Source organism: Salvelinus namaycush, chromosome 2 (genome assembly GCF_016432855.1).
Source record: "Salvelinus namaycush isolate Seneca chromosome 2, SaNama_1.0, whole genome shotgun sequence".
Taxonomy (NCBI): Eukaryota; Metazoa; Chordata; class Actinopteri; order Salmoniformes; family Salmonidae; genus Salvelinus; species Salvelinus namaycush.
Window position 1 is genome coordinate 72,643,279 of NC_052308.1, and position 6,306 is coordinate 72,649,584.

Sequence of the window (6,306 nt, forward strand, 5' to 3'; positions counted from 1 at the left end):
CATGCTTGCAGCGAGTGGTGATATAGCTAGTAGCCTATGAGTTCCTGCTAGCCAAGACACCAATTTAACCAGTTAACGACAACACGCGATGAACATAAACCCCCAATCGCATTAACCATTTCTGTTAGGAGTAGACTCATTCTACTGGTAAAATGTCACTCTTCAACGAAACATCCAGGTAAAACCCGGCCGCGTTTCAAAAGTTGAGGAATAAAGAGCGAGAGAGAGCGCGGAATATTGTGAACTCACCGATGAAAGGCAGGCTAGGCAACCCGCGGTGTTTGCAGGCAGTGTGAGTGTGAAGCATAGACGGTAGCTATATAGCCACTAAAGTGGTTAAAGTTTTGCTGCTGTTCGGTGTTCCAACTCAGCCCATCCCCCACCGCACACCTTCCCAAAAACAATAGCTAACTAACCCGCCCACTCCCCAAAAAAACTCACACGGAACCGCTCTCAAATCCTCCCCGAAGAACAGCCACTTCACAACAGCTAGCCACCTCGCCGACTTCCCGTGTCCTTTCTGACCCCGGTGAACCCTGGTAAAACCCACCCCCCTCACTATATTCCGTTGGAAAGTGTTTCAATGGAGTAGTGCAGAAGCGTTCGGTCCTCTCCCTCTCTACAGGCAGCCATTCAGTGTGAGCACAGCACAGGTAGAGAAGCAGAGCGCAGAGCTATCGAGGGAGCCCAAAACGGTACCCAGAGGTGGAGGAAAAGATCACAGAGCTAACCGATCTCTCAGACAGAAAGCGTCCCCAACCAACCCGGATGCCCCTGTCTGTCTCCACCAACTGCCCAATTCAAATCACACACACATTTTCCGTCTCTCCCATACCTGTGGGACTCCCTCTTGTCCAGACAGCCCAGTTGACTGGTGATTCAGAGTGGAGATCGACGGGAAGCTGCCGGTAACGCTTAAATCTCCTCCCCGGTTGGATTGAGAGTTTGCTGCGGTGCTGAATGTGCTATTTTCGTATGTCTAGACTTCTCAGGTGAGCCCCTAGGCGTCTATAGTACGCGCACAGAGTACAAACTACCATCTGCATTCAAACAATGGGAAAAGCTATAGAGCTGCCTAGATACAGTTCTTTCTTACTGTTAAAATGCATCTTTCTTCATCATGGCCATAATTGTTGTTAGACGAGCGCCACCCCCCGCTTTAGATGTTAAATAATGATAATTAATAATTTCATAACAATTCATAATTCTCTTTAATCATACGTATTATAAATGCTTTAGCCCTGACGCGTTCAGGGTATCACTTGAAATCACGATGGCAATGATAATTGTCACGTACATGCTGCTGCACACAGTGCCAGAAATGAAGAAAACTTGTGAAGAAATGAGGCATCTGTCAAACTAATAGGGATCTCATCGCCAACATTTGCTTGCTTCTTGCCTCCTAGTCCTATCATATGCGCCTCATATGACTGCAATGGAAACATAATGTAAAACAACATTAAAACCCTTCTAATTTTTATCTACAGTATCACATTTAGGCCTATTGAATTAAGGCTTTTCATGTAACTTTAACATTTTCTTCTTCGCACATCCAAGGCATGGAAAGTAGGCCAACGCCGGATGAATGACCGCTCTGTCCTATGTCTTTCTATTACAAAAGACATGTTCATTACAATACACCGTAGCAAAATGTTTTGCAATGGAACACGAAAAACTCAGAATCTCTCCCTGTTTCAGTCCATTTGGTGCAGAATGAATATGACCCAGTTATTCCTAATTCTCTCATAGAATTAGGAATTAGTAACTCTATATAGAGCTGCACAGTGGAGGTGTCATAATACCCATAAAACCTAGTGGTCAAACAGGGAAAAGGTTCCAATAATTTTTCCACCATTAATTTGGTGGGATTTTACAAACACAAAAAAAAGGGCTGTGTTTCATGTAGGCTTACCCTGGCGTGACGTTTTGATAACCATATAAATCTGTGTCGGACAAGGTGACTTTTATCAATATATTAGTCTCTTATTCGAAAATGCTTATTAGCATCAAAGTAGACATACAAGACTACAAATCCCTGCAAGCTCCTGCACGTCATCTCTAGCTGACACCTTTGCTAACAGGTATTGTGTCAATTTAAAACTTGCACAAGACAGTTCACAGAATTGTCCATTTAAAGACATGTTGCCAATTTATTAATTACTACATTTAGCTAACAGTATATAGTTAATCCAAAGACTGTTACCTTTGCCTCGATTCAGCAGTCTCGTCCAGATCAATATGGCATTTGTAGTTCTTTATTAACAGCCAATTAGCAGTTCATTTTTGGGGGGTAAATACAGGTGAAAATATTGATAAAAGTCACCTTGTCCTCGAGAGATTTCCACAGTTATCAAAACATCATGCCAGGGTAAGCCTACACGAAACACAGCCCTTATTGTAAGTGTTTCTAATGGGAAAAATAACTGGTGGAACCATTTCACTGTTTGACCTCTAGGTTTTATGGGTATTATGACTCATACTGTGGTACTCTATATGCATTTTCTCCTCATTTGAAATGTGGGGGCAAGAAATGTGAATTGTTTTGCTCTCAAGAAAAGGGCGCCATTGAAAGCAGTGATTACTGGGGTAGCAGTAAATGTAAAAGTTGACTAAATGAAGGGGAAGATTCCCGGGGTGTTTGTGATGCTCGTCGTTTGGTGCGACACAGACAGGGTGGTGTGAGTAGTGAAACAGAAGAGTCATTGTCTGTTCTTTTGAGTTTTGATGTTGAGTCTTTGCCTGACAAAGTGATGTTAGGATATATAAGTTGTCCTGTACAAGCTTTTGTGCCAAATACATTACATTGTTACAGGTGTCAAGCTTATGGGCATGTGGCAGCAGTGTGTAGGAGGGAAGTTCCTAGGTGTGATGAAGTGTGCAGAAGTGCATTAAACAAAGGAATGTGTAGCATTGGGGAATAGTAGCGGTATGTGTTAATTGTACGGATGCCCATGGTGCTGGGGATCAGAATTATTATTATTATAAAAAAAAATTAACCTTTATTTAACCAGGTAAGCTAGTTGAGAACAAGTTCTCATTTACAACTGCGACCTGGCCAAGATAAAGCAAAGCAGTGCGGCAAAAACAACAACACAGAGTTACATATAAACAAACGTACAGTCAATAACACAATAGAAAAATCTATGTACAGTGTGTGCAAATGTAGAAGATTAGGGAGGTAAGGCAATAAATAGGCCATAGTGGTGAAATAATTACAATTAGCATTAACACTGGAGTGATAGATGTGCAGATGATGATGTGCAAGTAGAGATACTGGGGTGCAAAAGAGAAAAAAGATAAATAACAATATGGGGATGAGGTAGTTGGGTGTGCTATTTACAGATTGGCTCTGTACAGGTACAGTGATCGGTAAGCAGCTCTGACAGCTGATGCTTAAAGTCAGAGAGGGAGATATGAGTCTCCAGCTTCAGTGATTTTTGCAATTCGTTCCATTTATTGGCAGCAGAGAACTGGAAGGAAAGGCGGCCAAACAAAGGATATGATGACAGTCGGAGCAGGTCTTTTTGCTGATGCCATGTCACATTTTTGTTTTTTATATGACATTCTTTTTTTGTGTGTCAATTTCGACCAGAGTTACACATGGAATAAACAAACATACAGTCAATAATACAATAGAAAAAGTCTATATACAGTGTGTGCAAATGAGGTAGGATAAGGGAGGTAAGGCAATAAATAGGCCATAGCGGCGAAATAATTACAATATAGCAATTAAACACTGGAGTGATAAATGTGCAGAAGATGAGTGTGCAAGTAGAGATACTGGGGTGCAAAGGAGCAAAATAAATAACAGTTTGGGAATGAGGTAGTTGTTTGGGCTATTTACAGATGGGCTATGTACAGGTGCAGTGATCTGTGAACTGCTCTGACGCTCTGGTGCTTAAAGATAGTGAGGCAGATATGAGTTTACAGCTTTAGTGATTTTTGCAGTTCGTTCCAGTCATTGGCAGCAGAGAACTGGAAGGAAAGGCGGCCGAAGGAGGAATTGGCTTTGGGGGTGACCAGTGAAATATACCTGCTGGAGCGCGTGCTATGGGTGGGTGCTGCTATGGTGACCAGTGAGCTGAGATAAGGCGGGGCTTTACGTAGCAAAGACTTATAGATGACCTGGAACCAGTGGGTTTGGCGATGAATATGAAATGAGGGCCAGCCAACGAGAGCATACAGGTCGCAGTGGTGGGTAGTATATGGGGCTTTGGTGACAAAACAGATGGCACTGTGATAAACTGCATCCAATTTGCTGAGTAGTGTTGGAGGCTATTTTGTAAATGACATTGCCGAAGTCAAGGATTGGTAGGATAGTCAGTTTTACGAGGGTATGTTTGGCGGCATGAGTGCAGGAGGCTTTGTCGCGAAATAGGATGCTGATTCTAGATTTAATATTGGATTGGAGATGCTTAATGTGAGTCTGGAAAGAGAGTTTACAGTCTAACCAGACACCTAGGTATTTGTAGTTGTCCACATATTCGAAGTCAGAACCGTCCAGAGTAGGGATGCTGGACGGGCGGGCAGGTGTGGGCAGCGATCGGTTGAAGAGCATGCTTTTAGTTTTACTTGCATTTAAAAGCAGTTGGAGGCCACAGAAGGAGATTTGTATGGCATTGAAGCTTGTCTGGAGTTTAGTGTGTCCAAAGAAGGGCCAGAGGTATACAGAATGTTGTCATCTGCGTAGAGGTGGATCAGAGAATCACCAGCAGCAAGAGCGACCTCATTGATGTATACAGAGAAAAGAGTCGGCCCGAGGATTGAACCCTGTGGCACCCCCATAGAGACTGCTAGAGGTCCGGACAACAGGCTCTCCGATTTGACACACTGAACTCTGTCTGAGAAGTAGTTGGTGAAACAAGTGAGGCAGTCATTTGAGAAACCAAGACTGTTGAGTCTGCCGATAAGGATGTGGTGATTGACAGAGTCGAAAGGTTTGGCCAGGTTTATGAATACGGCTGCACAGTATTGTCTCTTATCGATGTTGGTTAAGATATCATTTAGGACCTTGAGCGTGGCTGAGGTGCACCTATGACCAGCTCGGAAACCAGATTGCATAGCAGAGAAGGTACGGTGGGATTCGAAATGGTCGGTGATCTGTTTGTTAACTTGGCTTTCAAAGACCTTAGAAAGGCAGGGTAGGATATATATAGGTCTGTAGCAGTTTGGGTCTAGAGTGTCTCCCCCTTTGAAGAGGGGGATGGCCGTGGCAGCTTTCCAATCTTTGGGGATCTCAGACAATACGAAAGAGAGTTTGAACAGGCTAGTAATAGGGGTTGCGACAATTTCGGCGGATAATTTTAGAAAGAGAGGGTCCAGATTGTCTAGCCCGGCTGATTTGTAGGGGTCCAGATTTTGCAGCTCTTTCAGAACATCAGCTATCTGAATTTGGGTGAAGGAGAAATGGGGGAGGCTTGGGCAAGTTGCTGTGGGGGGTGCAGGGCTTTTGACCGGGGTAGGGGTAGCCAGGTGGATAGCATGGCCAGCTGTAGAAAAATGCTTATTGAAATTCTCAATTATCGCAGATTTATCAGTGGCGACAGTGTTTCCTAGCCTCAGTGCAGTGGGCAGCTGGGAGGAGGTGCTCTTATTCTCCATGGACTTTACAGTGTCACAGAACTTTTTGGAGTTTGTGCTTCAGGATGCAAATTTCTGTTTGAAAAAATGTCCCGTGCGAGAGAGGCAGGTTGAGGTTTCCAGGGTTAGAGTATTGCAGAAGTTGTCATATGCTGAGGCAGTGAAGAAGGTAGAAGAAGATGGGTCATGGGGAGGGATCCTGAGAGGAGTGGTGTGAGTAGTAGATCTGTACCAGTACAGAAGGATAGGCCAACAAGTGATATGTGTTTCAGTAAGATTAGATTTTTAGCATTTATAGTAATGGTTATCAACTGTACTGCAGGGATGCAATGTAAGTCACAGAAAATTGAGGTTGTGGTGGCAGCTGCAGAGAGGTATTTGAGTGTGCGAGACGTGACATCAGAAGAGTTACAGTGTGTTAAGTGGTGTTGTCCCATCCTTTCAGGTTGTTGGCCTGATTTAGGACTAAATAGATTTAGAAAGTGGAGTAGGGTGGTGATATTTTAATTATTTTTTATTTTTTAGTGATTGTAGTGTTAAATGGTAGGGTATTTGTGTATATATTTTTTTCAAGCAAAGTATAAACAAGTTGTAATCCAGTCTAGTAGGTGGCGGTAATGCAACATGAATTGGATACTAACCGCAGTTAAACCTCAGCGAAGAAGAAGAATTCGAAACGCGTTTTTACCTTTTTCTGTTTGGTTCCGCGCAGTTTCTGTAGTTGTG